The 20,657-nt window shown below is 30.9% G+C and overlaps 1 protein-coding gene and 1 pseudogene across 1 annotated transcript in view; both read left to right on the top strand.

The window, feature by feature from the left end:
- The window catches only part of LOC141496946 (cadherin-18), a 400,980-nt gene that overhangs the window by 88,883 nt on the left and 291,440 nt on the right, over window positions 1-20,657 (top strand). The window lies entirely within an intron of this gene.
- On the top strand, window positions 15,779-19,783 carry LOC141503480 (transcription factor A, mitochondrial pseudogene; annotated as a pseudogene).

Genomic DNA, 20,657 nt, shown 5'->3' with positions numbered 1-20,657 from the left:
AGAAGAGGAAAGGAGAAAGGGAAAGAAAGGGAAGGGAAGGGACGGGAAGGGAAGGGAAGGGAAGGGAAGGGAAGGGAAGGGAAGGGAAGGGAAGGGAAGGGAAGGGAAGGGAAGGGAAGGGGAAGGGGGAAGGGAAGGGAAGGGAAGGGGAAGGGAAAGGAAAGGAAAGGAAGAAGGGAAGGGAAGGGAAAATGAAAGGAGAAAAAATGAAATAAAATTACTATCAATATAATGAATCTGTAAATCTAAATAAAACATACAAAGTTTAATTCTGACAATTCTGACACATTATTTCTGAGATCTGCTTTTTGTACAGGCCAGGAATGGGTAGAATTTAGAATTGGAATTTGAACCTTATGTTTCATTCGTATAGAGAGTATAAGGTCTGGAAATCCCTTTGAGAAATTCATAATACCATCTTATTTCCATGTATAATCTTAGAGAAGTGATTAGAGCACTTTGAAGTTAAGTGACTTGTCCATGTTAATACAAATATTATAACCAGCAAGAAGACTTGAATCTAAGTTTTCCAGACTCCAAAACCATTTCTGAATCCATTGAACTTTGCCACTCAAAAACCTAGAAAAGAGGATGGAGTCAAGATAGTTGAGAAAAGGCAGTGACATCCCCAAACTGATCCAAATACCTTTAAATAATGCCACAAAAGCAATTCACGGGACAACAGAATTCACAAAAGGATAGAGTGAAATAATTTTCCAGACAAGGTAAGCTTAGAAGGTTGGCAATAAAAGATTTATTGCACTTGGATGAGAGGGGAGCACAGACCAGCACAGACCAGCATGGGTCAACCCAGCATAACCCAGTCCCAACATACCAGGACCAGAGAAACTGAATCAACAACAACTGAATCAACATCTGCTTTCAGAACTGTCAGAGATGTTAAAGGGTATTAAAACTGGCCAAGTAAGTTTCTTTGCTAGCATTAAGTCAGGATTCAATTGCTTTGGCCATAGTTGAATCCAGGCTGCAGTTCTGGGTAGCAGTCCCAGGACTGGGGAGAACATCAGACTTTATAGCTGCTGTGGAGCAGGAACACTCATCAAGTTTCCAGGACTGAAAAGAGTGTTTGTCATCACTCACAGAACAAAGTACAACCCAGGGGAAGAGTAAATGTAACTCTCTTTAGATCATACCATCTTGGAATAAGTGAAGAGTTAAAGGTCTCTTTAAGTATCTCTGACAACAGCCATACAAAACCTTTGAAAATTGGGACAGTTCACTCTCCACCCTCAGAAAAAATTTGGCCATAGAAAGTTATTATGTGATGAGAAAAATCAAAACACATCCTCAGAAGATAACAAAGTCAAAGCTCCAAGGTCCAAATTCTCCAAGAAAATGTGAATGGATCCCAGTCCATGGAAGTGTTCAAAAATGAATTTGAAAATTGAGTAAGAAGTAGAGAACAAATGGAGAACTGTGAGTCATGAAAGAAAATCACTAAAAAGAGTCAATAACTTGTTTAAAAAGCCACAAAAATTCCTGGAAAAAAATCTTAAAACCTGACTAGGAAAAATGGTAAAAGACATCCACAAAAGCAATGAAAAGACTATGAAAAAATTAGAATTGGCTAAATGAGAAAAAGGAATCCAAAAATTGACTGAAGGAAAAAAACTACTTAAAATAATAGAATTAGTCAAATGGAAAAGAAGGTGCTCACTGAAAAAAATTCCTTTAAAGTTATAATTGAGCGAATGGAAGCTAATAACTCTATGCGAAATAAAGAAACAATAAAACAAGACAAATGTGAAATCTCTCATTGAAAAATAACTGATCTACCAAATATATATATATATGTATATATATATATATACATATATATATATATAATTTGACTGCCTAAAAGATATAATAAAAAATTAAACAAACAGATCCCAAGCATCGTCTTTCAAGAAATTACTAAGGAAAACTACTCAGATATTGTAGAAACAGAGGGAAAAATAGAAATTGAAGTAATTCATTGATCATCTCTCAAAAGTGATGCCAAAATGAAGATCTGCATAACTATTACAGTCAAGTTTCAGCTCTTCCAGATCAAGGACAAAATATTGCAAGCAGTCAGAATGAAAAGAAAATTCAAGCATCATGAAGTGGCAGTAAGAATGACACAAGATTTAACAGTTTCTATATTAAAGGATCAGAAGTTTGGGATTATAATATTCCAGAAGGCAAAAGGATTAGAATTACAACAAAGAATTATTTGCACAGCAAAATTTAACATAATCCTTTAGGGGACATAATGGATATTTAGTGAAACAGAGGACTTTCAAGCATTCTTAAGGAAAACAAAAGACTCAAGAGAATCATATAAAGGCAAATAGAGTAAAGGGAAATCATAAAGGATCTAATAATATGGAATTGCCTACATTCCTACAAGGGAAGCTGATACTTGTAAATCATGAGAAGTTTCTCATTATTGGTGTAGTAAGAAGGGGCATATGTACATAGAAAGCACAGATGTGAGTAGAAAAAGAAGGAATAGTATGTAAAAATGTATATTTAAGGGGTGAGAAGGAAATGTAATAAAAGAAAGAGAAAGGGAGAGGTAATACAGAATGAATTATGTTACATAAATGAGGTAAGAAAAAAGCTTTTATAGTGGAGAAGTGAAAGAACTAGGGGGAATAGTGAACAATATTCTCATCAGATTGGCTCATAGAGGGAATAACATATACATGCAGTTGGGTGTAGAAAATGTTTCTTACTCTATGGGAACATAGGAATGAAAAGGTATAAGAGAAGTGTGAGTGATAGAATGGGTGTAAGATTGAGGGGAGGCAGTATTTAAAAGCAAAATGTTTTTGAGGAGAGACAGGGTAAATGGATAGAAAATATAATAAATGGGGTGGGGGGATAGGATGTAGAGAAATATAGTTAGCAATAGTAACCAAGAAAAACATTATTAAGAAAGTTTCTTTGACACAGACCTCATTTTTCAAAAATATACTGAATTCAATTTTCAAAAATAAGAGTCATTTCTCAATTGAAAAAATGATCAAAAGAAATGAAATAATCAAGGTTATTTTTAGACATACAAAAATCATACTCTCACTATTAATTGGAGAAATGAAATTTAAAAAATTATGAACTATTGCCTTGTACATATCATATTGGTTAATAGGACAAAAAAGGAAAATTACAAATGTTTGAGGGAAATTGAGTAAAATAAAACCTAAATGCAATATTGTTGGAGTTAACAGATGAAAACATTCTTTATAATATTATGAAATTATGCCCAAAGTGCTATAAAACCAAACATACCTTTTGACATAGTAATACCACTATCTAGTCTGTATCCCAAAAGAAATTTTAAAAAAAAGAAAAGGACTTATATGCATAAATTATTTATGGAAGCTGTTTTCTGATGGCTAAGAATTGGAAAATGAGGGGATTCACATAAATTAGGGAATGCTTAAAGAAACTGGGGTATGTAATAATGATAGAATACTATTGTACTATAAAAAATGATAAGCAAGATGCTCTCAGAAAAACCTGGAAAGACTGATATAAAATGAAATGTTCTTTGTACAAAGTAATAGCAATAATATAGGATGACCAGCTATTCTCAGAAGAAAATGATCCAAGAAAATTCTTTGGACTTATGATGAAAAATGTTATCCATCCTCAAAGAAAGAACCAATGGTGACTAAATATAGATTGAAATGTATTTTTTCTTCATTTTTCTTAAAGTTTTTATTGGTCTATATTTTTTTGCAACATAAATAATATAAAAATTTTTTAACATGGCTACATATGTATACCATATCATATTTTAAATTATCTGCCTTTTAAAAGAGAAAAATGGGATGGGGTGGGAAGAAAAGAAAGAATTTGGAACTCAAAGTTTTTTTTTTAATTGAATGCTTAAAATTGTTTTTGCATGTAACTGGGGAATATTGAATACTAAATAAAACTTATAAAAGAAGAAACATTAAAATAATTCAAGTTTTCAAAATAAATCTATGATCTCAACATAGCTTCCTTTCAACAATATAGAAAACAGCCCTTACACATTATATGTAGCTCTCTTTTCTTCTAATAAATTCCTCTAAAGGGTTCTACTCAATTTTTTGAGAAGTTTTTTTTTTGTTTATATTGAGACCATAAGAATGCCATTGGTATAACTACAAGTAATAATTTATTTCTGACTCTTGCCATGTAACCCTCCATTGTATTTTTTTGGTCTTGTATTTCTTTGCTGAATACCCTTCTAAGTTGTTTTTTTTTGGTGGATTTGTAATGGATTTAGCCCATTATGAATGCTCTAAGTGATGCAAATTTTCAGTTCCTCTGAAATTGAATTGTTCAATGTATTTCAGTCAAAAATAATAACAAAAGGAACTTGATGTTAAAAGGTGATCCTTTGTTTCAACAAGTTTTGCTTCATTAAGGTAAAGAAAGGTAAAGGTAAGAAGAAAAGGAAGAAGAAAAATGATAAAAAAAGATGAAAGAAAAACAAAAGATAAAAGATATGAAAAGACAAATTGTTTTCAATTAGTTGCTACATTCTTAAACATCACCAAATGTCATAGTATCAAGTCTTAGTCTTCGTTTTGTTTTATAATAATGATTATTTTTTGCTTTAAAATGTCAGTCATTCAACTATAGAGAGATAGCTGATTCAGGAATTATTTCCAATTCTATTACTTATATGTTAATGAGTGACATCTTTTCTCTTTAATTATACTATATTATTTTATGATTTTTAAAACCTTGTCATATTCAACATCTACTAATTGCTTTCTCAACATATTTATACTTAATAAGAATAAGATTTCTTTGTATTCTCCAATTCTTTGCTATCTTTCACTCCATATTCTATTTCATGCTATTCAACATATATCTTGCCACTTTATACTTTTTCTGTCTTCACCAAAAATAGATGTATATTTTATTTACATCAGAATGTCTCATATGAGTCTTCAAACAATTTCTCTACTTCTTCAGACTCTGATATTAGTGTAAAAACTACTATTATTTCAAAGGTGGTCTTTTTGCTAATATAACCTAAGTCCCATAAAATAAGGTTCTTGTTACTTTTAAATCAATGATAACCTCAACACAGGGTAGTCAGTTATTTGCTATTCTCAGAAGAGACTGAGTCATACTTCTGTTTTGCAATAACCCCCTTCTTCTAGTTTAGTTTATCAAGAATTTCAAGATTAATGTAAAATCTCAAAAATTATAGTGTATAAAACAGGGCCTATGAGACAAGTGGAACACACATATTTGTGTTCAAGTGTCTATGTCTATAGGTATTTATATTCCTTTTAGATTCCTTTCCTTCTTTCTTGGTGACAGAGCAAAGAAAATGAAGTAGGGTTTCATTGAATAATCTATCTAAATAATGATCTCTCTCTCTCTCTATTTATCTATGTATCTGATAAGTCGAAATCTATCTATCTGACTGCCTAACTACCTACATAATGTTTATACATATGGATCTACATATATACATATATTTGAAAAGACAATTATGTGTAATCATTTATAGCAAAAGAAGCTAGTTTACCCATATGTATATATATATATGTATATATAATTTCATACACATAAAGTAAAAACATGTGCTTTTATGTATAGACATTCCCATACTATATGTAAATATAGATGTATGAACAAGCTTGCTTGCTATATATATATATATATATGTGTGTGTATATATATATATATATATATAAGATGCATGCATGCATACCTATATTCTGATATACTTATGTATATACAATATTTACATGCAAAAACCTTGGTGATTCATTGAAATTCTGTGTCATTTTTGCCTTTTACCACCATTATTGCAGAAATATTGGGGGGGCATGAAATTGGAGTTTATTTTGCATTTCCATTTCTTTCTTAATATATTTATAGAAATATATATTACATACATATACTTATATTTCTGGTTCTTTATTCACAGATCACCATAGTTTAAACAATAACAACAAAAACAACAAACAACATGGTAGCTTTGCCAGCCTAAGATGATGTTTCTCTCTGCACTTAGTCTGTTCTTCAGAAAGTACTGATTGGCCAAGTTTTTGAAATAGAGATTCAGAGCATGAGGTAACACCACTGTCACACCATTAATATATATCAGAATTGAGATTTGAGTTCAGATCTTTTGGTTTCAAGTGCAACATCTTTTCTACATAGCCACATTGCTAAAATTGTCAATAAGTCAAGATTACCCAAGGGGAAAAATCTATAGTAGCACTCAGTATTGTTCCCTGGGAATGATAGACTCCAGAATTTCAACAGGCTCATGAATTTTCTAATACTGAAAACTGTTTCCAGAGTTGAAAAATAATCCTCAAGCTACTCTTTATCCTTTTGACTTATCAGAGAAAAATAATGCAGTGGGGAATCTATCTCTCAGGAAGATTTACCAGATTCTGATGTGCTCAATAACTGAAGGTTCCTGAATAAAAAGTGATTCCACATTCTCATAAAACTAATTTCTTGTCCAAATATAATATAGAGTAGATTCTGTCCTTTTGAATTTAGGAGCACACTCATTTCCTGCCTCCATTTTCTTTCTCTCATCTTCCTTTCCATAGTGTTATGATAAGATAAGAAAATATTTGTAAAACACTTAGCTGAATAAAGTCAGGAATATAGTAGACAATTAACAAATGTTTAGTTCTCTTGTTCTCTTACTAATGACTTAGCAGCAAATCATGATAGCACTATTTTCTTACTCAGATAAATTCCCATGAATGAGTGAATGTGGCTTTATACATTAAAACAGCTTCCTTTGCCAGTGGCAAAATCACAACCACTCTGCACCCAGCTCTACATCAGTTATTTTTGGTGGGGGATGATCTTTCCTGTCAGTATTGAGATTTGCCAGGTATCCTTCATTCAAATATCCTTGTGCTCACTCAATAGTCTGTTTAATATTTTTAATTTCATCATAACATGTAAGCTGTGTATGTTATAACTGTGAAAAGAAACTATTATAATTGTTTAATGATTCCCCTTCCCCATATTTAGATGAAAATCAAATGGTAAATATTTTTAAATACAATATAGCTTCATTTAGGGAGTAATATGAAGACAGCAACAGAAATTAACAGCACACAGGATGCGTATTAATTTAAGTTAAAAGTTAGATCAAAGACTTTTTCTAATTCTTTGTGCAAAAGCATAGTAAAGAAAATCTTTTGAGTATTACTATAGTATATACACAAAAGCTTTATCAAATTACATAGCAACTAGGGTCCAAGTATTATTGCTCCAGTGTAGGATGAAAGTTAAGTTGGATCTTGTTGATGATTGCTTTTTCACAGTCTTTGGAAAATCTTTTGAGAATTAAGCCTTGAGTGATTCAGGTAGGTATTCTCAGCCTTCATAAATCTTCACCTTATTTGTACTCAAGTTCTTGTTCAACATTGCTTTATTTCAGATTTTAACAAAGTTGCAAACTGCAGCAAGGCAAGCATCCCAACTCAAAATCTCTGTTGATGTTTTCTTTGTGTTAAATTGCCTCATTAAATATTTCAAATTTGTCTTTAGTGAGACTATAGAAGACTTTTCAATGATATAACTTTCTAACATTTCAGCTATCAAAATCACCCACCACCACCACCATCACCATCACCACCAGGACAACCAAAACCACCTGTATCATAATATAAAATAAATTTTGGCAGCTCATTCCTTATGTATCTATTTCTGAAAAATAATTTTGTTTAAAACTTCAAGTAACATTTATCCCCTCAAATGCAATTTCTGAAGATGCCACAGGGAATAATTGCAATGGTAATTGTACAGTAAATTATTGCTTCTTTAAAAGAAACTTTACAATGTTCAATTATAAAAATAATCCTAAAATAACATGAATGATTTCTACAGATTTTTTTTAAAAAATTATATAGGTAAATATAGGTAAAGAATTGAACTTTCTTTTTGTAGAATTATGATCAAATACATATAATGATGCTGGGAAAATTATAGTCTTGGTTTAATATTGTTCACTTTTGAGGTTATGATTTTCCATTAATTTGAGGGCTTAGATTTACAAAGGTAGCTCACCAGAGAATAATTATTTTCTCTCTTATCTTTTACTGAGAAACTTACCTTCCACTAGGTAAATGAAGATGCTATAGATATAAGTCAACAATATAGCCTTGCTTTAGCCAATAATAACATGAAGTGTATGGATCTTTTGTTTTCTGCAAAGAAAACTATGCATATAAATTTTATATAAAATGTACAGCTGGGTAGAAACACAAATAATTAGGGACAACACCACTTTTTTTATTCTAAACATTGATTGTCATAAATCATCTCTTAATCGATTTTTTAAAATTTTACTTTGGAATACATTTCGATTTACTCACTTCTGGTATTATTGCTAGAGGGGAACAAAACTTTCTCTTGGACTCTTACATAAATTCCTCAGGCTTTCTTTGAAAACTTTGTGTTCTAAGTAACTTCAGTGTCTGACTAATTACTTGAAACTTATTTGAATTGAGGTGTCAATTTCACCTTTCTCATAGAATTCTCACTTAGATCTGTAACTTTTTCCCTGGAGTTTCTTCTTGTTGTTATTTTTATTATTAATCTGTTCATTTTTATGAAGAGTAACTGACTTTCTGCTACTATATTATAGAAGATCCTAAGTCACTCTTCTCTTCTTCATTGTTTCTTTCTTCCTTTCTAGATTTTAGAAAGAAGAGAAGAGAAAGATTAGACTATAAAATTTTAACAGTCTTTTTAAAATCTTATCATGGTCTCTTGCCAATAATGAAAAGGTTTCCCTGGCAACTGTGCTTGTAATTCACTGAACTCCCATACTTGTTCATGATGGATACCTAATTTATGTTGAAAAGAACATAAATTCAGTCTTGCCATTTACAGCCTGTTCCCTGCAAGAGATCTATTATTAATTTTTAAAGAATATTCTCACCCCCTCACCCTGAACATTTTAAAACACATCTATATGGAACAGTTGTTTATTAAAAATCTTTGCAAGTTTAAGATATATGATTAAACATTCTGAGTAAATTCAGAGTTGGATTTTGCTGGATTAAGGTATGCATGAACTTCCCTCATAGAAAGGAATGAATTGTTTTTTTAACCTAATGTATTGCTTTTAGAAGTATATACTGGAGAGTTACTGTAGTCATGAAAAGGTTAGAGTCCATGTTTTCCAAAATTTGCATTATGCTATCTATATATGCCATCAATATTTATATATGTTTTTGTTGTCTTAGCTATTAAAATTTTAAGGTCATTGCAATTACAGATTGCTTTTGCACAACCTGGATACAATTAATGCATTTAAAGAGTGCAAAATTTGATTTATTTCAAATTATAAAATGATAACAGTTCACATTTAATGCAAGCCAAAATTTAATTAACATGGTGCATGTGAGCCATTGAAAAGTTTTGACATGGAGTCATATTTTCAGCTTAAACTTGCATATCATTGAATGTAGATGTGATATGTTCTTCTGTTACTATTTTACCAGTAGTTATGCTATTTTTTTAGGTTCCTTAACAAAAGAGGAAAAAAGAAAGAAGAGTTCAGATGGAAAATTTTGTAACAAAAAAGAAAATGTTTATTGTGACAATACATCTAAAAGTGAAGTGATTGAATGGCTAAAGTAACTCTAAGGACAAAAATGTTGGAATACTTGACTATATGATTTGGAACATATTAAAACAAATAGGTAAAATAAATTAAAAGGGCCAAATTCTATCAATTTTTGCAACTTGCAAACTCCTACAAGAAATAGAATTACTACAATGTTGGAAATGGAGCATCTTTTAACTATATAGTTTGAAAAATGGCAATAAAAATACATTCCTCTTAGCAGGGCAGTCATTCAGACAAAAGTTTCAAGTTTATTTAAGGCATTGAATGAAAACAGAAATAAAGTGGATTATAAAGAAAATTTTTCTGTAATGATTAAATCACTTTTACAAATTAAATTCAGCTGAATAATGTTAAAAATTACTGCAGAGACAGCCAGGGCAGAGAATGTGACAATTAAATATTCTGATGTTTTGAAGAATAATCAAAGAAGGTAGATGCATTAATCAACAAAATTTTAATGTTGATCAGGCAGAGTTATTCTGGAAAAGGATGACTTCAAGAACTTACATTTCTAAGAATAAAAAAACCAAACAAGATTTTAAATGTCTTAAAGATTATCTAAACACTTTTATTGAGAGAGGCATTTAAAATGACAACCAATACATCTATCTGTATGGAAATCCTTGTCTTTTGAAAGACTATAAACAACAATCTTTGACAGTCAAATAGGACCAGATGGTTATGGAGGAGAAAGTGAGGCTGGTGACTTAGCACCCTTTTCTTAAATTCAACTCATGTGCTTGTCATGGCATCACACTAATAGATACAGAGAGTTTTATCTACATTTCAGTAAATTTGCATGCACACATTCTCACAGAATAAGCCAAGTGTAATTGGATGACCTGGGGCATTATCTAAAATGAGTAATGCTTTTAAACAAGATACTGTTGTATTCTCAATATTTTTCAACAGTTGGGCTAAGAACTTTAAAAAAAGTCTTTTGATGTTTTTTTCTTTCATTCTAGAAGATTACAAGAATGAAGGAACCTAATCTATATTTTGTAGACACTAGATATTTCTGACTTCTACTTTTTGAACTTTTCCCATTACTACTTTCAAATTCATTTTCTTTTGAGATGAAAATAAGCTAATATGGCATGTGGCAGGATGTGTAACTTTAAGAAACAAAGATGAAATTGTCTTTAACTTTATTGTTCAATTACAATCTTCAGGAATGAGAGGAATGGGGAAATCCAAAAGAAAAGAAAACAAATGGGGTAATAAGAAATTTGATATGAACCTATGAGTTTGAAATTGAAATTAAAAGGAAAATATCAGAATATGAAATAAATTTTTCTAGATAGCTGTTTCATATACCTAAGCTTTTACTATTTTAGGATAATGAAATTTTTAATGGAAATCTAATAATAGTAATTCACCTTTATATAGTTCTTAAAGCTTTACATAACACTTTCTCTTTGATTCTAAGAAATAAGTAATGAATATTATTGGTTCCCATTTTAAAGTTGAGGGAACTGGCTAACAAGGGTTATTGCAAGTCTAAAATCCCATAGCTATTGTTTCCTTTTTTTTAAAACATAGGTTTTCCTGGTATAATTTTTTTTACATAACCTAGATTTCCCTACACTTCTTCCCTTCCAGAAAATGAAATCCCTATAATGAAAGATTTAAAGAGTTAAAGATAAAGGAATTAACACTTTAACATAGTCATTAAAAATCTGATACTTATATACATTGTTTTACTCTTATGGATTCTGACTTCAAAAAAGATGTGAATGAAAGTGTTTTCTGATATCTCCAATTTTACATTATTGTTTCTTTTTTTAATTTTTAAAAATTTATTTATTTTCCCAATCACTCAAAAAGATAATTTTTAACATTCATTTTTGCAACATTTTCTCTCTCCCACCCTTTCTTCCTCCATCCTAAGATAGCAAATAATCTGAAATTGCTTATGGATGTACAATTGTGTTAAACACATTTCCATTTTAGTCATGCGGTGAAGAAGAATCAGGAAAAAAAGAGAAAAATCACAATAATGAAAAAGCAAAACAGACATTTAACATAGTAAAAATAATGTAAGTTGATCTGCATTCAGATTCCATAATTTTTTCTGTGGATGTGAATGACATTGTCCATTGCAGGTCTTTTAGAATTGCTATGGATTGCTGTATTACTGAGAAGAGATGTCTATCATAGATGATCATTGAACAATGTTGCTGTTAAAATATACAGTGTTCTCCTGGTTCTGCTTTTTCAATCAGCATCAGTTAATTTAAATCTTTCCAGGTTTTTCTTAAATCATCACTTCTTATAGAGTAATAATATTTCATTATATTCATATACTTCAACTTATTTAGTCATTACTCAATTGATGGACATTCACTCAATTTCCAATTCTTTGCCATCACAAAAAGATTCTGTGAATTATCTTGTACATGTAGGTATTTTTCCTTTTTTTCTGATTTCTTTGCATCCCTGCATGTCTGGTATAAATTCCACCTGGCCATAATTTATCATCCTGGTGAAAAATTGCTGTAATCTCTTTGTTAATATTTTGTTTAAAATTTTGCATCAATAGTCATTAGAGAAATTGATTCATAAATTTCTTTCTCTGTTTGGACTCTTCTTGATTTAGGTATCAGCATCATATTGGTGTCATATAAAGAATCTGACTGAAGTCGTTCCTTGCTTGTTTTTTTTCAAATAATATTTATAGAATTAGAATTAATTATTCTTTAAATGCTTTATAGAATTCACTTGCATATTTATATGGCCCTGAGATTTTTCTTAGGGAGTTCATTAATGGCTTATTCAATTTCTTTTTTTTTTAACAGGGTTATTTAATTGTTTTATTTCCTCTTCTGCTATTCTGGACAATTTATATTTTTGTTAATCTTCTTCCATTTCACTTATATTGTCAGATTTTTTTGGCATACAATTGGTCACCTAGCTAGAGTTTTTAGCTTTAATTTCATCTTCATTAGTAGTGAATTACAATACTGTTTCTATGTGAATTTTTTTAATGTTTTATTTATATTGTTGTAATCATTGTGTAAATTGTTTTCTTGGCTTTGTCTATTTCACTTTACATTGATTCATATAGATCTTTCTATGTTTCTCTGTATCAAACATATTCATCAGTATTTACAGTATAATACTCTTTTCCATACTCACGTTTTTTTGAGTCATTTCTCAATTGATAGATAGCTTCTTTGTTTCTAAGTACTTAAAAATATGAAACATGCAAAGATGAATATACTATTCTCTATGTTGCCTTTAAATTTGTCAGTGTCCTCCTTGGAATGATGTGCCTAACAGTGGATCACAGAATTTGTATATTTTTATTCATTTTAATTTTTTTATTTGTATAATTTAAAATATCTTTCCAGAATGATTACAGCAATACATACCTCACCAATAATTCTTTAGGATATCTGGATTTGCACAAATTCAACATTCCCATTCTTTGTTATCCCCCTCCCCAGTTTATTGGGTAATATATGGAATCTAAGGATTATTGGTGATATTATTGTTGTTGAATTTACAAGTCTCTTATTATTAGTGATTTAAGAATTTTGTTCATTTCCTATCTTCAATAATAGTATATATAAAACAAAATTTCAAACTTTTTGAATAACTCATAATCACATCAATTAATAACATTGACTTAATCCAATTGGGTGTGGATAAGTAATATTAATTATCTCTTCAAATGAAATGAAGATAGGGAGGAATAGTTATATAATTACAGTTTTAATAAAGAAACCTTTTCAAATGAAAGCATTTGTTTAAATAAATATAAAATATTTCTCAATTTTTATATATCAGAATGTCAATGGCAGAAATAGTTATTATGTATCTATGAATCTTTTAAATACTATCTGCTCTTCATGCCAGTCATTTGTAGCTGATCTATCATCATTTATGGGATAACTTTGGAAAAAAGCAGTAATGTTCCAAACTGAAAAATTTCCAAGCCTCAAAAATCTTGACATTTACATTGACAAAACATATTATTTGATACAAAAGTGTGAGATTTTTAGTAATAGAATTTTTGCATTTAGTAAGTGAACTATTAGGGTAGTAGATTTTCTATGTATGTGATAAAATCCTGAAAGTATGGGTTTTATCTGGTAATGCACAATTATCCTCTTTCATAAAACTATCGAAACTGAAGCTAAGGGTCATTCTCATTAATAGAAACCTAGAGTCACAATTGAAATGTGCCTTAATTGAATAACTCTGAGTTTTAAGAATGAGTATTTCTACTGATATGATTAAAAATTATTTAAAAAAAACACATTGGCTTATAAATTTGTATTTTTCCACAGGTAATGATTAATAAGTTTTTGATTGACTTTGTTACTTACAAATAACCATATTTTTGCTAGCAAGTTTTACTTTTAACACTTTTGTCATTAAGAAGATTTAGGTACCTCACAAAAAATGTGACTAACTTTTGTCTAAATTTTGTTCAAGATGATTCATGTCTAAGAAGTCAGAATTTTAGAATCTTAGAAATGAAAGACATATAAGCAATCATCTAGTAAAACTTGTACCTTGCTATGGATTTCTTTTAAAACATACTGGACAAATGATTACCCAGCCTCTAGTTCAAGAATTCAAATGGTGAGGACCCCTCTTCCTCCAAGGTCACTCATTCCACTTTTGAATAGTCCTGATTGTTATGAAGTTTCCCCTAAAATAATTTCCACATCTATCTGTCTGACACTTTGTTATACTTCAAATTTTGCCCCCTTTGATTTAGTGGAATAAATCTAATCACTCCTTTAAACAATTATTAAGTACTTCATTTTGAAATTATCTAGACTTCTCCCTATATTTATCATCTATGAAAATTATACCAAATAAAATATTTTTCATAAATAAAGGAAGAAGAAGAGAAAAAAACTATAGCAAAAGCCTATCGACAAATAGGGAAAAATCTAAAATTGTATGCAATATTCATCACTCAAGGATCTCCTGTTTGTATGAAATGCATACAGGGGAGATGTCTTCTCATTTCCTGTTTTGGAACTATGTTTGATCCTTGGAATTTTGCATATCCCACTTTCAGTTTATATATGACAGCCCTTCAAAAACTGGAAAGCTGCTATCATGTTTTCACTAAATCATCGATTTGCTAGATTAGGCATTATTGAATGCTTTATCCATGAAGAGTGTGATAAACCAAATTAGGAATTAATATTCTTGGACTCAAAACTTTTCCATAAAAGACTTTCACAAATCAGCAAGAGATAGGAAAGGGAGGAGAAGGAATAAACATTTATAAAGTGCTTTCTATATGACATTGTGGTAAGTGTTTTATAAATATCTCATTTGATCCTCATTACACCTCTGTGAAGTAGGTGCTATATTGAGGAAACTAAAAAACTCCAAAAGATTAAGTGACTTGTCCAGGGACATGCAACTACTTAGTGTCTGAGGCAAGATTTGAATCCCTATCTCTAGACACATCACTCTATTGATGCTTTTAGGGCAGCTTCCTTAGGTGAGGACTAGGGGATGAGTTGGATTTATAATTGTGATAGAAGATAATCTCAATCTGGAGGGAAAAGTATCCTAGAAGTCTTAAGTGAATGTTTCAGCATGAGTACCATGAATATAGCATTGGGTTCCAGAGTAGCCTTGAAAGCAAAATGAGTAAGTACAGAGTATGAGTAAATAAACTCTTCTTAGAATAGGATATCACAAAATTTCCAATGAATTTTTCCAAATTTAGAAAGTTAATAAAACCTAAATGTGAGGTTAAAAGGTATTTTGAATGGAACATACTCTGACATGGAGAAGTGGAAAATGCAAAATAATGAGATAGAGTGAGAAGGGAGGATAATAGTAAAAAATAGCAAAAAAGGAATTTCAAAGAGGAATAAGCAATTAGGTTTGAGAAGAATCTGAGATAAAAGCAGTGACTCTGTGCCATCTTAAAATCAGAGTAAAATTAGAAAAAAAATCTATGTAAAACAATTAAATATAAAAAACACATTTACCTAAAGCATGAATAGATTAAACTCCTCAATAAATTAAATGAGAGGGACAAAATAGATAAACAAAACAATTTTCTATGCACAAGATTAAAAATTAAGTAGACATTCTGCCAAGTTACCTGAAAAATTTTAGTGACAAGGTTCAGATGCTGGCTGTGCCACAGTTAAGATTGTATATATCCCTATGGATGCTGGAGGTAAGACTAAGAATACTCTTTTTCCCAACCTTCCTGCCAATTTCCCCTTCCTCATTCTCCTCCTGAATTGATCTCAATTCCCCAAATTTACTTCCTCCAGAGGCAACTCAGAACAATTGCTCTACTTTGACCTTCAGCCCTATACCTCACTTTTCATTAATCTTGGGCCAGTCTTCTCCAGCACTTTATTGAATGGATAATGACCACTCCTACTGCTTGGAAGAACAGGGTGGCATTAACTGAAATCAATACAATGAGATGGAGGACAACTTGGCTAAAGTCTCCTCCTTGTTTCTACTCTCTCTAGCCACTAGGCCTAACATCTGTCTTACTTTTTCATCTCTGAGACTACCAGACATTGCCATCTGAATGACAAAAGCACCCAGTGTACACCTTGCAATCTTCTCTGAGACTCATTCTGCAGAACCCCAGATCTACCCATTTACCTTGCATTTGAATACTCCTTCACATATCTTCCCTGAGAATGTAAATCCTCTTGAACAAAAAGATTGAACATTTTTTATTTGTCTCCCTAGTATTAAGCACAGTGTTCAGCACATAGTAAGGGCTTTACAAAATTTTTTTTCATTTATTCACTAATTCACCTAACACCAAGAAATGTCAGTCTTTGGCTTTAGAGAACTACTACTTATTAAATTAAGGTAACTCATAGATGGATTTTTGAATAAGATTTATTTTTCTGAGTTCTATGAGTTTAAAATGAGATTTGGTAATTTTCTCATGGTCATTTACAATTTTGTCAGTAAAGGCATATCCAAATGAATGATCATGTGTTAGCATCCACTTTATTCCTGCCTCTCTGGTCATCTCTTCATCAACAATCTTCTTTCTATGCTAAGGATATGTCTGCCCTAAAGTCTTGCTGTGCATTTTGGTCACTTCCTCTTCCATATTACAATTGGAGGAAAATTTAAACCAGCACATTTTGATTTACTTCATACTCTCTGTTCCATTCTTCCTCACCAACTGCCTTGCCTGGAGGCTTATTGTATCCTTTCCCTTATTTCCTCCCATTTCCTGAACCATGGACCTTGATCAAGTTAGTTCTATTGTTGAGGAAACCCCATTTGGCAAACCAGGAATTTTCTATATTAAAGTATTTCACTTTTTAAAAGGATCATCATTTCATTATGTGTGTTGTTTTCCCTCATTATATTGCAAACTTGTTGAGGCTGGGACAACCTTTTGCTTTTAAATTTGTATCTTCATCTTTTTCAACACAGTTCTTATTAAATAAGCACTTAGTAAATAGTTCACATTAGGGTGGGGAAACACCGAAGACTTATTAGATACAAAAAGAAGCCAAATAAATGATACAGTGATTACAGTCCTGAGTCTGAAATTAAGCAGACTTCAATTCAAATACACCCTCAGAAACTCTTTTGAATTAAGTGATCCTCTGAAAGTCATTTAAATTTTGTTTGGCTAAGTTTCCTCAACCATAAAAAAGGATTAATAATAGGATTCACCTTACATAGTTTGTATGTTAAACAATTGAGATAATATAGTCCCTAATCACTTAGTAGTTTTCTAAGGGCCTTCCTTTTTCCCTTTCAAATGAAATTTATTGAAGGATAGTCTTTCTTTATAGCTAGCAGAATGTTTTGGTCCTAGAATTCAGATTGAAGTGATGATGTAGCAATCCCATGATATCTTCCCAACTTTCTCTTTTTTGTAAAAGCAATCTTATTTCTGACATGGCTTACAGATACTTCCCTACTTTTCAGTGATTGATGGGGCCAGGAGGAGGATATAATCTATTACCTCTCATTCCAGACTAGGTTTTTGAAATCTCTGAATATTTGTAATTGATTTAGGATGATGGAATGACTTATCTATGATTCCAGACAGCTTGCTATTTTGGGGGCCAAGTTGATAACTATCTATGAACTTATAATGGTGGAGACAAGAAGTCTTGGCTTGTTTTAGGAATGTAAGCCAAATACAATAAGCAAATAAAAGTATATCAGGTTATTAAGATATTAGAGGTATAACTATTGCTAGGGAATTCCTTTACTAAATTTTTCACCATTTTTCAGGTAGAAGGCAATGGGTTATTTTTTTTTTTTTGGCAAAACCCTGTGATGAAAGTCCTTATAAGTTTTTTTTCTTGGAATTCTACATATAAAAGCTAATATAGTCTTTAAAAGAGGAAAGAATAAACTATCAGTTAAAAAGACTAACATGGAAAAATGTCTCAATTATTAATATAGCTATGCATCAATGTGTATATCCATTCTATAGAATGTGATATTATTTAGTTTACTTAAATTTATAAAGGAAAGTTACAATTTGCAATTACAAAGATTCTAAAATGCAAGTCTATTTTCATGTACAACACTGGAAAGTTTATGGCAATATAAACCATACTGTCACTAAATATTTCAATTGTTCAAAAGCCATTGTATTCTGTAATTTTTTCATTTAGTAAATGTCTATTAAACTGTTTATTAAATCTAGGAAGGTGTGATGAATAAGGATTTATTTAATTAGAGTCTGCGCATAAGTTCCCCCATTCAAAAACTGAACCACCAGCCTACAATTTAATAATAAAAGCTAAATAAATGAGCACAGCAAAAGTATGATGTTCTGCTCCTTTTCTATTCATTTTTCTGTCATTTATAACCACTTCTAATATTTCTCTAACTGCTTCCTGGTATTGTTGCTCATTGACTGAACTGACTAGAAATATCCTTGTTCCTTTCTGCTTTACTATTCTATGGATCTGTAGACTCTAGGGCAATCCAGTTTGGAGAGAATGTCCGCTAACTGTTCTTGCTTCTCAATCTTGACCCTGTCTTGAATTTTCCTACTGGTTTACGTTTCTGTGATTATGCCCTCTGTTCTCTGATTATTCTTTTCATCTGGCTTGAACTTTATAAGTGGGACTGATAAATGGCAGAAGTATCTCAGTCTGTTAGGTGGCACATAGATGCACTACATAAGAAATACTCAAAAAATAACATAGCACATAAAAATGATAATCTGGAATAAATACATTTTGTTTCCAATAATTTCCCCCCAAAATACTACTACTACAAAAATGATTTCAGGTAATGCAGCAAAAAAAATCAATTAAGGCATGATATACAATGAATTAAATAAATATTCAACAAAATTCATCTATGTGATCAAAAAAAGAAACTGTCCCCCACTTCTCCATTACCACACTTGTGGTGGGGACTATAGGCTTAAACCAGAGACAAACATGTTCAGGATTCACTGTTGGTGCTGACATCTTTGCAGGATGAAGGAAAAAAAATGGTCCATGATAGTGAGGGTTTGAGTCTCTGCTGCTGCTGCTGCTACATAGAAGCTAGGTGGAAATGAGGGCACTGGACCAGGCTGTCATCACCAACTGTAATTTATCTAATGCTCCAAGGAAGCCTTTGCATACATTCCTTTTACAGGGAAACATTACTCCATAATCAAAGAACAAAATTCAGATTTGAAAAGCATAGAGGTAATTAAAAAGCACACTGAAGCTTGGTGGGAGCTTTTAAAATCACAGACTTGTATGAAGAAGCAATGAAAGCAGCTTTTAAAGCATACAAAGAAAAGACTTCTAAATATAAAGCAGAGCTCAATCCTAATCAGAAAAGGAAGTTTGAAAGAAGAAAATCATTGGTGGGGGGGGAAGGCTAGAAAGAAAATAATAAAGAAAAAAGAGAATTTAACCATCTTTGGAAAGTCCCAAAAACTCACTCAGATTATAATATTTTTATTTCTGAACACTTTAAAGAAGAAGCAAAAGGAGTTTCACAGGAAATGATGATGCATTTAAATGAAAAGTAGAGAACTGTCATTATCTCAGAAAGGTATAAATGCAACTTGCTTAAGACGATAAAATTTACTATGCAAATGATATTAAATCATGGGAAGAAAAAATGCTTGAAATTGGACAGGAAGATCTTTTACATTTTAGGAAGCTAAAAATCAAAATTGGGAAACACCTTGAAGACTTCTATTGATGTTTGCATCTTCATAGAGAATGATTAATACTCAAGGAACCTCTTACTACACGGGACTGTGGTAAAATTTCTAAGAATGTTGCTGAATATTTTATATTAATCTCTTTTTGTTAACTCTTAGACTTTAGCTACCATGCTGACATATTTTGTATAAGTACCTTGTTATGGATACTTCACTGGTATAGACACAGTCTAAATTTAAATAGAATTTGCTTTAGGAACTACTGGATACTAAAACAAAGATGTAGGAGTGATAAAGATAAAGATAAATCAAACTGAAATGGTTTTAGTACTAGATGATGACAAGATAGTGTCCCTGTTTCCTAATGAAGAATCAGGAAATTACTCTTCTCAAATTGTCTATAAATTATAGAAGCCACAGTGGACTAAACTATCAGTCTTATTTTTTTTTAAAGAATGAGAAACTAAAAAATAAATTTCAAAAGATAGGCAAGTTATAATTCTTAGGTAATGATAGTTCAATAGTATTCATTGATGACAAGTGGACACATAATTACTGATTTCATTCATGATATTTATATTATTGAATGATTTGTAAAATTTTAACATCCATCCTTTTTATTCTTTGTAAAGTAAAAAAGATTATGTCATCTCTGTACAAATTAGAGTATATCACAGAAAATAAAATCTAGTACAGAAAAAGAAAAGATTACTGAATTTTAAAAACACTCACTGAGTAATACAATTGTAGGAGATATAATAGTCTTTTCTCAGAACTAGCTAAAGATATTATTGAAAATTTTTATTTTGTTTCATTTTTTAAAAGACAATAGGATGCTGAACAGACTTCAGAAAAATTTATTTGAAGAATTATGTAATCTTCTTGACATGAATATTATAGAAAAGCATGTTC

This window comes from Macrotis lagotis, chromosome X (genome assembly GCF_037893015.1).
Source record: "Macrotis lagotis isolate mMagLag1 chromosome X, bilby.v1.9.chrom.fasta, whole genome shotgun sequence".
Classification (NCBI taxonomy): domain Eukaryota; kingdom Metazoa; phylum Chordata; class Mammalia; order Peramelemorphia; family Peramelidae; genus Macrotis; species Macrotis lagotis.
Note: the sequence above shows the minus strand (reverse complement) of the source record. Positions and strands in the feature narration are given on the sequence as shown.